This window comes from Triturus cristatus, chromosome 6, assembly GCF_964204655.1.
Source record: "Triturus cristatus chromosome 6, aTriCri1.1, whole genome shotgun sequence".
Classification (NCBI taxonomy): Eukaryota; Metazoa; Chordata; class Amphibia; order Caudata; family Salamandridae; genus Triturus; species Triturus cristatus.
Window position 1 is genome coordinate 1,277,016,260 of NC_140589.1, and position 18,945 is coordinate 1,277,035,204.

The following is an 18,945-nucleotide window of genomic DNA, read 5'->3' on the forward strand; positions in this document are numbered from 1 at the left end:
GGGACAAAATAATACCTCTAAATAAGCAAACAGACACAGGGTAAAAATACTTTTCTGGAATGTTGCAGGGCTGTTTCCGAAAATAGTTGATCCTCATTGGTTTATTTTTGTTGAAACGTTCTCTATATTGTGTCTACAAGAGACATGGCTGGTGAATGAAATACATATTAACGGGTGTCACACATCATTCCCCAGTGGTCACTACAGTTCATGGGAGAAACAAGGGAGGCCTTTGTATTTATGTATCCAATTGTGCTGGGGTCAATAAGTTAACTCTTAAAACTGTGACTGCTCACTACCAGATCCTATTATTACATGTGGACAAAAAGTATTGTGTCGCATTGCTAAATTTTTATAATAACATTCCTAAAGAGCAAATAGCCATTGTTTTGATGAATTTACAGAAGGATCTTATCAAACTGCAGGACGGTCTGTTGCATGATATGTGCATTATTTGGGGCGGGGATTTTAATCATGCTTTGTGTCAGTTTTTTTTACTTAAGTCATAAAAAAGATGAAGAACAGGCGCATTTTAAACACTCAGCAACAGGGGACCTGTTGAACTCCCTTGCCTTCCAGTGTGATCTGGGTTATGCTAATGACCTGTGTACACCATATGTACCCGTTAGGCCCACATTTAATGGAAGAGACTGTAATTCAATCATTGATTTTATTCTAGTCTCTAATAGACATTCTAGTAAGGTTCACAATTTTGTAACCCATTCTAATGCTGTGAGTGATCATTATCGCTTGAGTTTTGAGTTTGACTAGGTGAACCACTTTTTAGATAAGAGGGAGTCGACAGCCCAATATGATTTTAATATTGCTCTCACTAGAACCAAAGGGTGTTCTCCGAGCTGGACAAAGGTAGATCCAATTATATTCATTGAGCAATTATTTACTAAAGGTAAAGAGGACTTTGCAGTTTGTCTCAGTGAGGATGCTGGTAATGAGGCAGTTTTGAAGGCATTTAACCACCTCACGGGGGAGATCAAGAACTCACTAACAGTGGAATCAAAGCAGAGACAAAGTGAGGCGTGCGGCTGGTTCCATCAGGCATGTACCAAGGCACACACGAATTTGAAGAAAGTTCTACATAAGAAGGATAGAAGTCATGTTGAAATAAAACAGGCTAGAAACTCATATTGGCGTGCCCTAAAAGTATATACGGAAAAATTAAGTGCGGATGCATGGCGGGCATTGCATTATGCTTGCATGCGGAGAGACAAAAATAGCTTCTGAAAAGCAGTTTAAGCTCCCTTTTTATCCCCAAGTGACACCCATTCTGTAGAAATAGCAATAAGCGATGACAAATGGGTACAGCATTTCACTACTTTATACAATGATGATAAACAGGTCCAGATAGACTTAGTCCTGGACTTATCTGCCTATGTCTCTAATGCACAGTGTCTAGCGTTTTTCCTAGACAAAAGCTTTTCAATAGAATAGGTAAAATGCGCTATTTATGCCAGTGCAGCAGGTAAAGTCCCAGGACCAGTGGAGTCCCTGTGGATCTATATAATTCTAATCTTCCACTCTGGGCTCCATTATTAACTAATGTTTTAGTTACCTGTTGTCATCAAGGTCTTATTCCTTAATGGTACGACTCAATAGTGATCCCGATTTTTAAAAAGGGGGACCGAAAGGAGCCTACATGTTATCGCCCCATTTCCTTATTAGATTCCTTTCTTAGAGTGGTAGGGCGGGTTATTTTAAATAAGTGACAGATTTGGACGGAAGACACTAATGTCTTCTCAAAACTGCAATATGACTTCCGATCGGGTCTTGGGACCATTGAGCAGGGATTAAATTTAAGTCTTCTACTCAGCAAATATACACAGGCCAAGGAAGGAAGGCTTTTTTCTGGCATTCGTGGACCATACCTACGCGTTTGATTGGGTGAGACATGAAAGGCTTTGGAGAATTCTAGAACATATGGGAGTGGATCCTCCACTTATAATTTTTATGAGAGAACTTTACAAAGATGCAGGTACGAGGGTTCGATTTGGAAAACAGGGTGAATGCTCAGCAAAGTTTCCAATTAAAAAAGGAGTGGGACAGAGCTGCGTGCTCGCCCTATTTCTTTTTACCTTATATATTAATTGCCTTGGCCAATTTTTAATAGATCACTGCCAGGATTTTCCAATTATTAATAAGTGCCAAGTTCTAGTTTTTGCGCAGATGATGCGGTTTTAATGACACGTACCCAACTGGGGATGCAAAGAATCGTAACTAGCTTTGTTACTTTATGCAATCCAGTGGTCTGAGTGTGAATACCACCAAAACCTATATAATGAAATGTGGTAAGAACAGTGCTACATGCCGCAACATTTTTATTAATAATATTAAAATTAAAAGCACTAACGAAATTTTGTACTTGGGGATTCATTTCGATCACAAGGGGACGTGGTCTTCTGCAGTCCAGGCTAGGAAATTGATGTTCTCGAGAGCTACAGGCCCTGTGGTTAACTTCCCTAGAAAATTAGGTCGTAGACCAGTCCCAGAATTATTACAAATATATCAATGAAAGTGCCTCTCGACAGCCTTGTATGGAGCAGGCATGTGGGGTTTTAAGGATGTGCAGCCAATACAATTGAAGAAAATGCATTTACACGATATTTGTTACCGGTCCCGAGCAGGAATGCTCATTTTATTTGCCTTTCTGAGCTTGGCATTCAATTTATCTCGGATTTGATAAAAATGTAACCTATTTTGCTATGGTACAAGGTTTGGGTTTCAAATGAGACCAGTTTTAACCATGAGATTAATAATGATTGTTTAAAGCTTGATAAGGTTTATTTTATCCCCTGGCTCAGATATATTAAGCAACTAACTAGTAACATTGGACACCCTGAATACTATGAGAGGCCAGAAAGCAAGGTTCTTATCCTGAGAAAGACATTGAAAGCAGATTGCCTTTCCCACTTACAATCAGAGATGGTCTAAAGAGAGCGTCAAATCAACTGTTATGGACAATCAGTTAATGTTAACATGTTTTTGCACCCAGCCATATTTGGTCCAAGTTCTGGGAAGCTATGATCGAATGCTATTGACCCGTTTCCGTCTGGGGATTTTCCATAGACTCACTAGCTTCCCAGTTATTAATGACTGGTCTAGGAATTTGAATGCCTGCCCATGTGATGATGTATCAAGTCAATCCACGATCCATATTGTCTTATTTTGTAAATTTTATTCTAGCCCTAGATAAAGGTTTATAATAAATTTTTTAAAAACACTGGGTTTAACCCCTCCCCTGCTCATGACGGAACCACTCCGTCATGAGCCACGGTCGCCGTGTGCTCATGACGGAGTGGTTCCGTCATGCTGCGGCCGTTGGCGGCTGCGCCGCCCACGCGGCGCTAATTCCCCGCCTGTGCGGGCGATTAGCGCAGTGGGCGGAGTCTGACGGAACCACTCCGTCATGAGCACAGCTCAACCGTGGCTCATGACGGAGTGGTTCCGTCATGAGCACCGCGCCACCGCGCTGCCCCCAAACCCCCCCAGCGCTGCGGCGGAATTCCCGCCGCAGCGAAATGGTTAAGATAATGTCGTACAGCATTTCCGACGATACAAACTCTGAATAATTAAATGTTTACCCAGTCTGTTGTTCTTTTTTCAAAAAGTGTTATCAATTTTAGGAAATCAATGTGACACTGGAACCTTGGATTTTAATTATGTAGACTTGATCTATTTATGTAAAGTGTTATGTGTATTTGTCTGGAAATGTTTTATAATGGTTTAATATATCTGTGCTTTTATGATTTATTTTTTAAATCAAATAAATCTAAAAAAAAGAAAAGTCGATTAAATAAAATCTAAAATATTTGTAAAATACCTAAAACAGATAGAAACGTCATAGTCGATGCTGTGAAAAAGCAAATTAGTAGAACTGACGAATCTAATCTCGAAAAGGGGCTGACATTCGTTGAGGTCAGCGTCGGGCTTAATTAATGCAGCTCTCCACTAATGTTATTTACTAAAACATTTTATGCGTCACCTCAGAGCTTCCTGAGCTGCCCTGGCATTTATCTTCATCCCTCCGACCAGCTTTTAAATGTGATGCAGCAGCGTGGCTCAGGACTGCCACACTTTGTTTAACTTTCGAGGGACACGGTGGCTTTGTTCTGACAACCACTTACACACGTCTGCAGCCCTGACAAGTGTTTGCATTCATTTGGGCCTGCTGCCTGTTACTGCCACAGGTCTGACAACCCCGCACAGCCATTGCTTCACAGGTAGAAGGAACCGCAGCGAGCGCGTGACGGGTGCAGAATACCAGATAAGGCAAAGCCTCTGTGACCTCGGCAGCTCCTCGGCAGCAATCTAGCTGGTTGTCAAATCGAAAAGGGAATTAAAGTGAGAAAGCCACCTGTACAGCATTTGGAGGTGCCACACTGTGTTCGCTGGTGCGGCAGAAGGCTTATGTTATTTTGCAGTTCTAGTTGTACTTTTCAATAATGTTATGATGTGGTCTGCTATGGGAGGGCTGAGGACGACCGTGGACGACCGTTTTACCCAAGTGCAGGCCCGGACTGGCAATGCCGGGCACCGGGCAATCCCCCGGTAGGCTGCCAGGGGTGGGGGCCGGTTTTTTGGCCGGGGGCCGGTTTTGTTGTTGGGGCCGATTTTTTGTACACAGTCACTAGTACAGTAGTCACTGACTCGTCACTACAGTACTCTGCTGCGCAGCGGCGTGCGTCTTCGTGACTCTCACTCTTTCCTCGCTCCGTGCAAAAACTTAATCAATCTCTGCTGCTAATCAAATAATGCATTGGAGTGCGAGTGCCATTTTAGGGGGTGGGTCGTGCGCGCACGTGCAGCACGCAGATGTCTCCGCACGGCGCCCGCCGCAGCGTCTGTGTGGTCTCTTAGTCTTCTTCAGTTCACCCACCTTAGGGGGGTGGGGGTGGGGCAGGCGCGGCTGTTGGTGACATGCGCATTAGGGCTTGCTCAATAAAAAGTGCGTGTGAGTGACCCGCATTCCAGAGAACTAAGCCAGACGACGAGAGAGGCCCTCTCTTGGCACCGTCCCCATAATTTAATTATTTTTAGCCCTTGCCCCTGCCTGTCCCAGTGTCCCTGCTGCCGACTGTCTGCCGCCCGCAGGTGAGTGTCATTTGTATTTTTTCACATTGTTTGCATTTGCAATCAGATAATATATTACACAATACCACAGCAGAAGCCAGAAGGTGCAGTAGGAGCGCGGGGTCAACGCGGGTAAATAACCGTAGGATCGAAGTACATGTAGGCAACTGCGGGAGGGGCAGAGCTGAAGTCTTAAGACCAGAGGGCCACAGTGGGGCAGGAACGAAACGTGCATTGTTTGTATTAGCTCCATTGTCATTTATGGGGGGCAGCTTATTGGAGACATCATTTCACATCGTGTGCGTGTCTGCTCGTTTTTATTGTTTGCCTTTGTAACATTAAGTTGACATTTCATCAAGAATGCTGTTCAGGTTATGTGTGGAGTTATTAAACATAGCGCTAAAATGACGAGGCCGGCGGCTTTTTCTGCACAGCCGCATCGCCCCATTTCTGTTTTCTCTTTTCTATGCGCTTTGCTGAGAGTGCCTCTGCGCCCTGGTCTCTAGGGCTGCCCTGCCACTGGCAGGTAACCAGCTCACATGAGCATTACCTTTACCTGTTACCAGCAAGCAGATGACAACACATGGACTATAAGGGGTCGGCATCTGGAGGGTGTAGAAAAAAGGGGGGGGGGGTGGATAGATTCATCATGGCACTGTGGGCCGGGCCGGGATTAAACAAAAGGTTTTTCCAAGTTTTGCTTTCTGCACCTCATGAGTGAACTGACAAATCTTGCCTTTCTTGGAAATGTTGTACATTAGCTCATGTGCTGCAGAAAGTGTGATTACATTCAGACACAGGTGCACAGCTCTGATCTGGGCCTGCGTAGGCGTGCCGTGCACAAGAGTAGAAGAGAACTGTATTATGCCTGTTTTCAGTTAAACTGGAAGAGTTGTATAAATTAGAACATGAGCTGAACGACAGCATAGCTCGGAAGTACGTAAGTATGATTGCTATGGCGGTATTTTTATTTTATTTTTTATTGCAGTTTTATATAGCGCGTACTCGACTCGAAGGTATGAAAGCACTTTACATGGGGAGATTTAGTGATTTGCCACTTGCCAGGCCCTCTAAAATGTATCATAACATCAAATTTGTTGGCACGTGTTGTTGACACTATCAGCTTCTAAATGGTATCGTATATCTTTCTGCTTCAGAGGAATTCTTCGAATGAGCAGGAAGTCGGTTATTTGTTATTTTTTTGCAACCCAAATGTATTGGAGCCCTTTACTTGAGCACCAGTCACATAACAAAGAAACACATTCATTTTTGGTAGGCACGGGGAGATGAAGTGATTTGCCCAGAATCACAGGATGTTGAGCTGACGCCGAGGCTCGAACCCGGTTCCCCAGCTCCAAAGTCGGCAACTCTGGTTGTTATGCCACATCCTCTCCTTTGACACAACAATGATAGACATCAACTGGGGAAACAGCAGATTTAAAGGCGCTGTCCAGGAAATGATGTCAAGATAGGTCTCAGATCCCCATCAGACGTCAACAAACAAAATAGCATTCTAAAATGGCTACGTACGGTTGGTGCGGGTTAGTGATGCGGAGTGGGTCAATAAAACCGTATTTTTTCCTCTTCTTTGGGTGGCCCGTTAAAATAGGCAAAAAAGCAGAATGGGAGTTGACAAAATGAAATGAAAGCAGATGGTGATCTGTTAACAGAGATTCTAGGCGGGAAATGCATGTTAACATTCAATTAAGGCCCAGTCTGGGCCTTGGCCTATAACTTTTTGTTTATTCCCCGGCCCAGTTTTGTGCCGGCAGCACAGGCGCACAACACACTAGAGCCCTGGACCCTGAGTGTGGATTTATTTGTGAGCAGGCCTGCCTGCTTGGGTTCCTCCACCCAAGGGCCACCCGCTGCCCCCAGCAGTGCAGCACTGAATTCAAACCCTGATGAGCTCAGGTCAGATTCTGTAAAAATGGGTTTTCTTTTCGTCAGGGTCAGGTGTTGTCTGTTGTTCGTGTGTGTGTCAGACTCCGAGCAGGGCCAGGCCAGCTGAAATGTTCCGAGCCAGCAGGCAGGATACATGTTGTGTGCTCCCTTTGGTGGCGCTGTGCTGCTTGACTCTTGGGGGCTGTAACTGGGGCAAAGGTTGGGGTCAGCAAGTCTGCTTAAAATATATTTTTCATCACAAGCCCAAACTTGGGGCTTGTGCTGAAAAATATATTTTAAGCAGACAACAGGGCTTTCTAGTGTTTTTTTTCTTTCTTTTTTACACGAGTGAGTCGTTTTGTTTTGATTTCCACTGGCCACTGGTGTTGCCGCTGGCACTTGCCGCTTAGGCTAACGTGTACATTTCTAGGAGCCCTCGGTGCGTTCCCTTGATGCTGGCTCAGTTGGTTCGTGACTTACATTTTTTTTAAAGTGTTCGGATTTCAGTCCGAATTTCACAAGAAAGGAGTTTGCGCTGTTAAAATGCGCACTTGTGTGTTCACTGTTCAGTGTTCACTGTTCAGCGGATGGTTCACTTCTACAAGATGCAATCGGGCCACAGTGACGGTAGCTACAGTTCCCAGTGTGCAATCTGACAGAAGTTTTAGAAAGAGACTTGCTGTTTCATAATACCCAATCCCTGTGTGTTCTATGATTCTATTTCAATGTCTAAGGAACACAATATCCAGCTGAATAGTATTCGTGTTTTTTGGCCTCAGAAAGCTGAAAAGGCAGGGTCTGCCTTTCATCGATTCCAATCTGTAACAAATTTGCTGCACAGAGTTCTCTACAGAAGGCGCAGTGTTAGGCAAATGACATCACCAATCCTCTGATGACATCACAGAGTTGATCTCTGATCCCAGCCCAAGCCCTTCAACAGCCTCCTACTTGCTCCTAAGGGCCCAGGGGCAGCAAGGGCAAGATCAGATGTGGAAGCTAGAACTGCTACCTCACACGGTGTGTGCATGTGTCACACTATTAGCTCCCTTCACATGGTCGGCAAGAGCTGTTATCATAGTGCTAGACAAGGTGAGCTGGAAACCCTTGTACAAAGCAGCCTTCCAGCTTGTGTGTGGAGGCTCTGCATTGCTGACGTCCATAAAGGGGGTTGCAACCTCCCTAGGAAATTAGTGGTAGCCTCTGAAGCTTTTGCTTGAGTTTTAGGGGAGAGGCTCCTTGTTTATGCCCCCTCCTCCTCCTCTCTCTTATAGTGAAAAGTTTTTAAAGTCGTCAGGTGTGGGGCACTTCACACACTAATAGGTCCTTTAAAACCCTCCTTAGTTTATTTTCTGCTCCTGCCTTCTCCATTAGCCCTGATGCAGGGTTAGAAACCAACAAGGGCAGTGCCACCACGAGTATCCAAGGGTACTTTACCACCACTAACCAGTACTAAAGTGCTTGCGCTCTTTCCTTTCAAACATGGTCAAATTGGCTTACACCGAATTGGCAATTTTAATTTACTTGTAAGTCCCTAGAAATGTGGTTCTAGATGTACCCAGGGACTGTACATTAAATGCTGCTAGTGGACCTGCAACACTTATTGTGTCACCCACTTAAGTAGGCTATTTAAAGATGTGTCATGTCAAGGCCAGGGCCTTTGTGTTAATTTTTCATGCTTTCTGGCCAGGGTGCCATGCCATTTGAGACATTTCCATGCCTTCTGTCAGCCTGGGTGGTTATGTGTGACATTTCCATGCTTTCTGGCCTGGGTGCTTAATTATGTGGACTATTCCCTTAGTTTCTGGCCTCAGTGACCTGGAGCTGGAGGCTCATGTGAGACATTTCCATGCTTACTGGCCTGAGTGCTTGCTCGCTACACACCATGTGGGGGGCTGGTCTCACTTTTACTTTTTTCTCTCAGATTCACTTCTTAGGTCTATTTTTGGTGCTCTCTGAAAGAATGTCTATGGGTACATATGACTGGGTGGGTAACCTGGTGCTCTTTAAGGTCATCACCTACTATTTACTGTGCTTTGAAAGTTGATACAATTGAATATGTAATGATAAATGTGCTGTAAAATTCACCATTTTGATCTGTCGTTTTCCAAAATTTTTTTGGGGGGAGATAGCGGTCGGGCTCGCGTGCTGCTCGCGCTCGCTACGCGCCGGACGGGGGCTGGTCTGCCAAAATTTGCCAGGGCTGCTTTCAGTTCCCAGTCCGGCCCTGCCCAAGTGGAGAAGATCTGAGAAACGCAGTGGTCAATTGTCAGCAAAATGATCTCTGATGCTTGCTGGTGACCGGGACATTTACCCAGCATGCCTCTTACGATATGAAAATGAGTCTACTTCAGATTGCTGGACTGGAATTATAGTTTCCTACGTCTATATTACGCGTGGGATACACATTTTTATGCTGTTAAATTAATTTTTGCAAATATGCAGCCGGGGCTTCAAGTGGGCCGGGCCTCACCGTTGCTGAGCACCAGCAGTGTTTTAAAGGTGGCCTTGAAACGGGTCTCGTGACAGCAGGCACATCAGGCGCACGTACACACACTGCTTACTTCTCACTAATGGAGAAGTTACGGCATGACGTCATGCCATGTCATGTGAGCGTTCTAGGGGAAGGGAAATCCTTTTAAAGAGAGTCATTTTCTCTCTGTATTTCCCTTCTCTTTTTGAAACTCAAGAGCAGCAACATTGTCTTGGTGTCACTAGGGCTTTAAGTGGAAGTTTTTTCAATAATATATAAAAGCCATAGTTGCTGCTTATTTATCTTATGCAACTAAAACAGTTGACAAAGCCAATAGTTCTGACTGGTTGTGGGTATGATGTTACTTGTTGTATCATACATGTGGATGCAATGACAGAAACAGCAAAATACAAGTCAGGCAGCACACTATGCTAACCACACATTTATACCTTAGGGGGCTTATTTACAAGCCCCTTGCGACACTTTTATGTCATTTTTAACATGGGAAAAGTGACGGGTGGCGCAAGGGGCTTGTAAATAAACCCCTAAGTGTTTTAAGCCACGCCCATAATTACATTGGCCACGCCCCTTAGAGAGACCACCCAGTTTTTTCATCCCACTTAAAGCCCTACTTGCAGCCCTCAGACTAAAAAATCAGCATCCACTGACTGTCCTGGAGCTCTCTACTGTTTATTCTTCCAGCCAATGCAGCGAGTAAATCAAGTGTCTATTTACTCCAGCCACCCTCGGTTTAAACAGCCAGTACACCTCAGACAGCTACTCCATGGGGTTCAGCCACACCCCCGAGTTTGAAATAATTCCTAACTCGAGAATTTGGACATTCAGGGGCATATATACAAGCTGGCGATAAAAAATTATCACCGCTTTTGTGGCCGTTTTCGGCCGAAAAGCAGCGATAATTTTCTCGCCTAATTAGCAAGGCCACGCTAACGCGTGAAAACTTGCTTTAGCGTGGGGATTCCTAACGCCCAGCTTTGCAACTCTAATGAGATGCAAAGTGGGCGTTCCTGACCTAACATGACAGGAGAAATGTCGCTAAGCGACATTTCTCCTATCATCAAGCCCCACGCTATGAAGCATAGCGTCAGGAAAAGTAGCGATAACCCCTGTTATCGCTACTTTCTTTACGCCTGCTTCAGGACTGACTTAGCCATGATATCCTATGGAAGGTGGATATCATGGCTAAGTTTGTGAGTCCCTATCAACTAGCTAACGCCACATTGCATGGGATTATTTCTGGGTTTCCAGCGATAATCTCACGTTAGGCAGTTAGCGTGAGGATTTTCATCGCTGAGGAGTTAAGCGTTGCTAATAGCACGCTATCTCAGCGATAAAAGTCCACGTTACCCGGCGATAATTATCCTCACGCTAAGAGCGCTGAGCGATAATTATCGCCGGGTGTTGCTGATATGCCCCATAGTCTCTAACAACTCAACAGCGCATAATAAGTTACCAAGATTCCCCATTATTGGGATTTTTTCTAGCTGCCATCCTCTGGGGCCGGCAGGTTCAGTTTAGCAAGGTGAGTACTCATTTAGTACTATCGAAAATATTTTAAAAGCCATCTACAGTAGACAAACCTCCGGTTAAAAGTACAATACAATGAAAGCCATCGATCTAGTAAAAGTATCTTAGTCTTAAGCAAGTGGTCGAGCCAATAAATATCTACAGTAGTTATAATTGTTGTTGGAAAACTGGATATGACCTTCAGTCTCTGGAATCTCTGCAAGCGCCACGAGACCTACCTGGTGATATGTGCGCTAAAAAGATTCTCTGACTTGACTTGACTCTGAGAGGCCGTTCCCTCTGAGTAAGACATCCTTTTAGATTCACTTCTGTTTTTTATGAGTTCGACTGCTGATTGGTACAGCTCTAATAGTAATTAGGCCAACAACTGCAGGAACTCTCTAACAGAACACACAATGGGGCAGACTAAGCCCATTGACAGTCAATCACATCCCCATGAATCCTACTAATCACACAGCACCAGACACTTCCTGCCTACACCAATCCAACAAACCATCCATCACATATTGGCTAAACAGCAGCCACGGCCCGTATAGGGCATGTTAGCGGGGCGGTGACGTGGGGCGGAGGAGGGTCAGGGTTGGGGGTTGCAAAATACTTCATTTGGCCGAATTCAGGTAAGTTACGGGGGAAAAAAACGAATTTCGTTGCGCACGCTGCATCGCATTTGGCAATGCAGCGCGCGCAAGGAAATTTGTTTTATTTTATTTTTTCGGAACTTACCTGAAATCGGCCGTATGCCGCATTTTGCAACCCCCACCCTGCCCCTCCTCCACCCCACGTCACCGCACCGCTAACACGCCCTATACGGGCCGTGGCTGCTAAACAGCTGAGAAGCTCATGCATGGAGCCTGCCAAATGCGCATCTCATACCTAGCTCCTGTATATTGTGGACTGCCTACAGTAAGGATGCTCCACCACACCAATGCAAGCCCAAACAGGCTAAAATTTGCTAAAAAGGCACGCAATTCATGGCAGCAACCAACATTGCATGAAAGAGAGAGAACAAGACAGTGCCAAATGTACAATATGGTGCTGTTGCTTTCTCCCCTAGCACTTGTGAACTGTAGGCTGCTTTGTATCATGTACACACCCTTGCACAGTACTTCAAGGGTGTATGTGTGATGTCTAGCATAGGTTTTGTACAGAAAGGGTACCATTTGAAAGTTTCTAACTTTGTATGTGTACTGTACTTGCATGCTGCAAGGAGGCATATGGCTTTGGATAAAACGCATGCTCACCTTTCTTAGTAGATAGGGCTTTACATCAAAGTCCATGGGTGGTTGCATGGGAACGTCCATGTTCCACTCATGGGATGCCCCCTTGACACAAAGTAGCAAAAAACAGTCCTCAGTGCTGCTTTGTGTTATGTTAGTGCTTCTTTCCCTAGCAATTCTGGCTTGAAAGTAAATCCCCATTCAAGACTTTGTGCCAGTTTGCATCACTTTTTGTGACAATGCTCTGGCAGAAAACCTTGATAAGTCTAGCTCCTAGTCTTCAGCATTTCTGGAGGCATCTCTGTTACCTAACTAATCACCACCATGTCAAAAGAAGCAGAAACAGACTCACAAGAGCCTGACTTGATAATATTTGCACTCTGAGTGTGCACTAGTATGTACAAGAAAATAACCAAGACAGATATTTTGCTCTTCATCAACATACTCAATGCACGAAGAAAGCATGCAATAAACAAACGAAGCAATTTAACTGTGCATATTTAGTGCACTAACAGATATCTGTGTACTCCTGAAGAGATCTTTAACAACTGCAAAGGAAATAGAGACAGACTCAAATCAACACCGAGCCCAACAGCAGTGTCACTGCAAATCAGTAGCAGCCTACCAGAATCACTCTCTAACCCCGGAGATGTCTGCACAGTGGATAAAACACAGTTGCACAGCAGAACTTTAGATGACGAAAACACATCAATGGTATCCACAGCAATAGGAAGCTCCCTGTTATTGAGCAATCAACAGGAGACCCTCGAGTGCACTGTTACACCAGACCTAATTTTTCACCACAACAGCAGATGACCACAACTGCAGATGAAATGGAAACACCGCTGTCCAACCTAAATGTTTGACTCGACCTTATGCTTCAAGGCAAGACAGCCCCAATTGAAACCACCCCTCGAACACACACTTGTTCAGAAAGCTAATCATTTACAACGGGGAATAACCAAAGAAAAGCCCTGTAATGGAGCTAAGACGTGATTTAGAAATATTGCAACCACTGTTTTTAATATCCCAATTCAGATAGGCTTTAAAAGAACCCTCAGAAACAAATAGTTGAGGTATGCTCCACTGAGCCCGCCTGAATATAAAAACACACAGCATGCTCCCTATGCGAGTATGTAGTGTTGTGCTGAATCATTAATCCAAATATCTCCTGTGCCACAGCAATGATATATTGTTTTCTTAATCTAAGATGCTACACTGTTGGAAGAAATTTTTGAGCCGGACCAACACTTCAAAACTGTGGTCCAAAAAGTCCTATTCTTTGGAGATGTTAACCTGTAGTTGACTTAATTTAAAATCTGAGAACCCTAAGCTTCTATTAACGGATATTTTTTTGCCACATAATGGGTTTTGTATTGCCATACAGATTCTGCAAAGTATAAAACCTGAGCCAAAGCTTTAAACAAGATGCCCAAGTGACATCTGTGACAGATAACAGAGGCATTCTGCAAACTGAATGCAGCTTACACAACTCACGATTCGAGGTGTGCAAGTCATTATGCACGAGGGAAAGTAAACAGGAAGTGCTATTTCCAAGCTATCAAGAAAGCCAAAAGTCCTAGGGGCTGATGGGCGTGAACCCGCCGCAGACATTTGTTGACCGCCGTTCGGACCGCCCGCATAGCCTAGAATGGCGGCGTGCCTGTTAGGCACCGCCAGTCAAGTTATAATGTCAATCCCCGCCAGGCTTTCCATGGCGGTTCACCCACCATGAAAAGGCTGGTGGGATAGACATCGGGGACCCATAGCGGGCCCCCTTCACCCTGGGCCATTTCTTTTGGGGTTAGGTGCCCCCCAACATTTCCCTGCACCATATGGCAGGCATCACGGAACATGTAAACAGTACCGTTTTTACATTACGGTGGGTGCTGCAGCCAACAGCACCCAGCACCCGCTACAAAGTATGGTAAGTGTGACTGCCATGGTGGCGGTCATGCCCTAATACCCCCTGTGGGACTGCCGGCTGGTAGGCAGGTGGTCCCACTCCCCGAGACGATGGCGGACAGAATGGAGTCCGTCTGCCATCGTAATAAGCCGGGAAACTTGTCAACAAGACAAGAAAGGAAACAAAGAGATCCTCAAGTAGGTACAAATTAAACCCGGCAGAATTGTACTTCCTAATAGTGTTCTGAGGTCTTTGTGATGTACATTAATCAAATTAGTGTAATTCCAGGTCTTATTCTTCAGCCATCATGAAACTTCTACTCTGTGACCCCATAATCTTGTAATGTGAAAGTATACTTTGGGTGCTTCAAACCATTGAAGTTGCTTACCACTGTTGAGCACCACCCAGACGTATTTTCCATTGAATGGATGAACATAAATTATTTCATTGATTGGGTATGCTAATGTAACTGCAAACATGTTTGTCTGTTGCGGCATTAAAGTATATAATAGTATCTGTTTCTATATCCATGAAGCCATGGATCTGATACATGTGCCCTGCTGCCTTACCTAATGGACTAGCATGTTCTCTTGCTTTCTCTTACTTTCTTTGCAGTGCTTAACCTTGGTGTCAGCAAGATGTACCATAAAATATCATAATATAACAAAAAAACATGATTCTGAGTTCATGGCTGCAAAGTTTCCCTAAGGTAAAGTATAAGGAAAAGCAAAAAAGGTTTATTTTATAAAGAAAATTACAAATATGTTCGTGTTAAATATTAATGTAAAATAATGTACATGTTTATTTTAAACAAAGAACAAATAAAAAAGAAACACTATTATTTTTTATTTGCAATTAATAATTTAATTGGTACACATATATTGAATTAAATTGCAAATATTTTTCAGAAGGTTAAATGAAATAATACATTTCTCAATAAGAAAAAATATGTTTTCAATAAGATATAACTATTAAAAAATAGTATATAATTAATCATTTGTATTTGTATCCATTTCAAATAATTACATTTAATGTAATGTTATTTCCTATAGGATTTTGTTTTAAATCCCTTTCTCCATTATGGAAGGGTGCTGCATTACCAATGGTTGGCCATGTATGGTGCTGGATTTAATAAAAACATTTTTAGCAATAACTTACACTGGGAGTTCATGACTAGCCCAAAGTAGTAAACTACTTGAAAGTGTAAATCACCCAAAATTATAAGTTAAGTTTCCAGGCCTCCCATTGCAGAGCCTGTGTGTGCAGTTAACACTGCCCTGTCGACCTGGAAAAATAAACCTTTTGGTAGGCCCAAACCTTCCTTTTTTCTACATATAGGTTACCCCTAAAATAAACCTTGGACAACCCAGAGGGCAGGGTGCAATGCATTTAAAAGGAAGGACATGTACTTTTTAGTTTACATGTCCTGGGAGTGAAAACATTCTTAAATTCATTTTTCACTACATCAAGGATTATATCACCCACATGAAAACATTGGGATTATCCTATTACATTTTATAAGTGTACTTTCCAGATGGGAAGATATTAAAGAATCAAGTTTGGTGTCTCAAGAATCCTAATGCAAAAGCCTAATTTATGGTGAAGTAGGATTTTAAATCACATTTCTCAAAATGCCACTTTTAGAAAGTTGGCTTTTTCTTGTTTTAGCCATTTGGTGCCTGTAGCCTTTCTCTGATCACATGATTGGGTGTGCTTGACAGGTGGGCTTTGTTTATTCATCTTAGACAGCCACACACAATGGGAGCTTGTGTGTATCGCAAAGGCGCATCTCGGGCAGAATGGGAGGGAGGAGCTGGGCAGAGCCTCACTTACACCTGAATGGGCTATGTCCTGTCCACACACAACCATAAAAGATTTGTACAAATTTATATTAAAACATTCACAAAAAACAACGGTAATTATAAAGTGCAAACTATGGATTACATATTTCCACTAGCTGTAAATATAACATCTAACCAGTCAAAACAATCTGTACAAATATTTAAGTGCCATTTAAAACAATCATAAGGACAAAGATGCTCATTATAGCATAATCATAAAATTGCGTGTAGCAACTGGCTGTCCAATTAAAGAATACTCTATATCATGGGTACTCACAAACTTTCTCTCGGGGGCCAAATTTACAGTGTGGTTTGTGGCCGAGGGCCGCACCGGTGGGGGCGGGGTCAGAGGGGGAGGGGAGGGGCTAAAGCAAAAAAAATTGTGAACATGAGGTTGAACACAGGTCTCTGCAGCAGACACCTTCGTACACTGAGCCACAAGACCCAGCATACACACATATCTCTCTCTCTCTCTCTCTTGCCCTCTCCCCCTCCCTCCCCCCTTCCTCCCCCCTTCCTCCCCTCTTCCTCTCTCCCTCTCTCCCCCTCCCTCCCTCTCCCTCTCTCCCCCTCACTCTCCCTCCCTCCCTCTCTCTCTCTCCCTGTCTCTCTCCCCCTGTCTCTCTCCCCCCGTCGTCCTTCCTCTGTCGCCCTCCCTCCGTCACCCTCCCTCCGTCTCCTTCCTCATTCTGTCTCCCTCCTCCTTCTGTCTCCCTCGTCCCTGTCTCCCTCCTCCCCCTCTGTCGCCCTCCCTCTGTCTCCCTCCCTCTCCCTCCCTCTCCCTCCCTCCCTCTGTCTCCCTCCCTCCATCTCCCTCTGTCTCTTTCCCTCTGTCTCTTTCCCTCTGTCTCTCTCCCTCTGTCTCCCTCTCCCTCCCTCTGTCTCCCTCCCTCTGTCACCCTCTGTCTCCCTCCCTGTCTCACTCCCTCTCACTCTTTCTCTCTCCCTCTGTCTCCCTCTGTCTCCCTCTGTCTCCCTCTGTCTCCCTCCCTCCCTCTGTCTCCCTCTGTCTCCCTCCCTCCCTCTGTCTCCCTCCGTCTCCCTTCGTCTCCCTCTCCCTCTGTCTCCCTCCTTCCATCTCCCTCCATCTCCCTCCCTCCGTCTTCCTCCCTCTGTCTCCCTCCCTCCCTCTGTCTCCCTCCCTCTATCTCTCCCTGTCTCTCTCCCTCCCTCTATCTCCCTCTGTCTCCCTCCCTCTCCCTCTGTTTCTCTCTCCCTCCCTCCCTCTGTCACCCTCTGTCACCCTCTGTCTCCCTCCCTCTGTCTCCCTCCCTCCGCCTCCCTCTCTGCCTCCCTTTCTGCCTCTCTCGGTCTCCCTTCCTCTCCCTCCGTCTCCCTCCCTCTGTCTCCCTCAGACTGTGCCTCTCTGTCACACTCTGTCAACGTCTGTCTTCCTCCCTCTCCCTCTGTCTCCCTCTCCCTCCCTCCGTCACCCTCTGTCATCTCACCCCCTGTGTGTCAGCCCTCAGCCCAGGCTGAGACAGCTTCCCAGCGCGCACACAGCCGCACTGAGACAGCTTCCCAGCACTCACACACAGCCCGCACCCGAGTACTTCACAGGTCTTTAAAAGACCATTTACATGTTAATAAAGCTTTGTTGTATTTCACCTCTTAGGCCCCTGCATCTCCACTTTGACAATCACTGGAATCCCCTGGCCCCCACAGAGCAGAGTCTCAGAGTCCGGGCTGCTAACACTATTTTTTTTTTTTTTTTAAAACACATGTAGGATATCTGCAAGGTCCGCGGGCCGCCAAGAACGGCTTGCCAGGCCGCTGGCGGCCCGCGGGCCGTACTATGAGTAACCCTGCTCTATATGAACCACTAAGTGTCGTTAACAGACCATTAAGGTATAAGGTGCAACCTAATAAGCTGCAAATTTGAGGCATTATTGCTCTTAGGAGATAATCACAGTATTTCTTGCCAAGGAACTTATCCGAGAAAGGCGGTCATATCGAGCTAATCGCATGATTATGCGTAACCACAGACTGTATGTATTACATCTAACCAAAATAAATGATCTTCATGTATGAATCAGATCTCATTCACAAAATATAACATTTTTAGAGGGCTGTATATTCCCCTGTAGTGAGTCTGGGGCCAGAGCAGGAAGGGAGGACCTCTGTGCACTTCAAAGACATGTCTTTGAAGTCTCCCCCATTTCTAAGGCAGCACTGGGTATAAGTACTGGACCTCAGACACCACCACTTTGGTACACTTCCGGACCTGTGACTGTTCTGCCAAGAAGAAGGACTGCTGGGCTGCTTAAGGACTGCCACTCTGCTGGACTGCATTCTGCTGGACTTCTGCTTTGTTGTGTTGACCTTCTACCCTCTTGCTTGAGTGAGAAGGACTGGACCTGCATCTCTCGATCCCAGAATCCAGAGTGACTCCTGACATAACATGCTTTCAACCCCTGCACCTGGACTCTGCCAGCTGTGAGTCTTTCCTTCCAAGTGGAGCCACCCCAGGCCTGGACACTTGGAAGTGGTCCTAAGGTGCTTGTGAGTGGAGCCAATGAATCTTCTCTGCTGAGTGATGCATCCCTGAGCAGAAACAATGCATTTCCTCAGCCGAGCGGTGCATCCCTGAGCATACCTGGTGCAGCGCAGCTGCTGCGTGGATTGGACTTATCGCAAAAGACTCACACTGATGCCATCTCCCACATCTTGGGACCGGCGCACTTCCTTCAGATCCGGCGCAGCATGATGCTTTTCCCGGCACAAGCTCCTTGCATCCCTCGTCGATGGCAGCCTCGATGACAACGACGAAACTCCACATCAGAACTTCACTGTTCATCGGAACAAATGAATCTCCTCAGCTGCACCCGGCATCCTTGACACCGGACTTTGCATGGCAAGCCTTGTTGACTGTATCCTTGACTTCGATGCATTAGGACTTTTCACAGCAGCCTCACTGCATCTCTGAACTAACGCATCAGCTTGCCTGAGTGACGCATCTTGACGTGGAGCCACGTAATGCTCCTCAACCAGAAT